Genomic DNA, 1595 nt, shown 5'->3' with positions numbered 1-1595 from the left:
CTTATCACATATAAAAATAGGTTGACATGTTTTTCAGTTATATCATGAGAGGCTTGACTAACTAACATATAATATTAATTATGGATCTAAGAATCAAAAGGAGAGCATAGAGAAGAAGTCATATGAGAACTCTTAAGATCAAGTGGTGGCATTTGAAGGGTGAAAAATAATGGAGTTTCCAACGCAAAATCTTGAATGAGGGTTTAGACAAACACAAGGAAGTGCAAATGATATGAGAAATAAGATGACCTAAGAGATTAGAAAATTAGCTAAATAGATATTGGAAGAATCGAGAAGTTTTGGATCAAAGGGTAAAGAATCGCAATGGTGGATTGAAAATGTTCAGAGTAAAATTAGAGTAAAAGTCTATTTTAAAAAATAGTATATGTGTAAAAATGTCTAAACTTAAAAAAAAAAAAAAAGCTTGAGAAAGTTAATAAAGAGACCAAGAATGTGGTGAGTTAAGATAGGGTTGTTTTAAAATAATGGTGTCTTCAAATGATCAATTATGCTCTGTATTTTATTTGAACAATCGATTACATATGATGTACAATTGAAAATAAGGTGTATTATAGGTATAATGTTTCCTAAAATACTTAAATAAACGATTATGGCCACCCAACAATTGATTATTGAAACTTTTATGGGGTCAAAATCATGATTATTGTTTGATTGGTAATTATGTCACATCGACTATATAAAAGGAACTTGAGATTGTTTCTAAGCATGTTAATTTGACTCGAGTTATCTCTAACAATCATTTTTTCTTCTTTAATGCTTTGCTTCAAATATTATATTTTGTTATTGAGAGTGCGCTCCTGCATGAAGTGTAATTCTTGTAACTATTTTTTTAGTGTGAGCTAATTGTAAACTAAGATGAAATTTCTCTTTAACTTTTAAGGTGTAATGATTTCAAGTTGAACCTACTTTAAAAGCTTGGTGTAGAAATTGCAAGTTGAACCTATATTAAAAACATGTTGTAAATGTTACAAATTAATGTATTTTAAAAGTTTGATGTTAGTAAAATATCAATATGTTTTCCTTGAAGATTAAATGTGGGCCAAGTAATTTTGTGTGGATAGAGAATATTAAATTAATTAAAACAAAATAAAACATAAATCAATTAAACAAGTATAAAGTATGAAAAAAGCTTCATCAAATATTTAATGGAATATATAACCTATAATTGAAAATTCATATCATAAAAGTTGAGATGGCCGAGTTGGTCTAAGGCGCCAGATTAAGGTTCTGGTCCGAAAGGGCGTGGGTTCAAATCCCACTCTCAACAAATTCTTTTTATTTTATTTTCTACCTTAACTCATTTACTTACTTGCATATGTGCGTGTCATCCTAATTTCCTACACTAGCTACAAATAAATTTTTTTTCTACCTTGACTCATTTATTTTGTTTTTTTTCTAATTAAGATTCATTGTTGACTTATGTGTGATCCTTATTTCCGAAACTAGCTATGATCATGTTATGACTGTCTTGTAATTAAGATTCATTGTTGACTTATGTGTGATCCTTATTTTCGAAACTAGCTATGATCATGTTATGAGGGCCTAATTCTTTTCATGGTTGTTACTCCTACTTA

General features: G+C 28.9%; 1 non-coding gene across 1 annotated transcript; it reads left to right on the top strand.

Moving 5' to 3' along the window:
- Positions 1-1207: 1207 nt before the first annotated feature.
- TRNAL-AAG (transfer RNA leucine (anticodon AAG)) lies at positions 1208-1288 on the top strand. The gene has a single exon. It is a non-coding gene; the product is annotated as a tRNA-Leu (tRNA).
- Positions 1289-1595: the final 307 nt, after the last annotated feature.

The sequence above is a fragment of the Vicia villosa genome, unplaced genomic scaffold (assembly GCF_029867415.1).
Source record: "Vicia villosa cultivar HV-30 ecotype Madison, WI unplaced genomic scaffold, Vvil1.0 ctg.001540F_1_1, whole genome shotgun sequence".
Taxonomy (NCBI): domain Eukaryota; kingdom Viridiplantae; phylum Streptophyta; class Magnoliopsida; order Fabales; family Fabaceae; genus Vicia; species Vicia villosa.
Note: the sequence above shows the minus strand (reverse complement) of the source record. Positions and strands in the feature narration are given on the sequence as shown.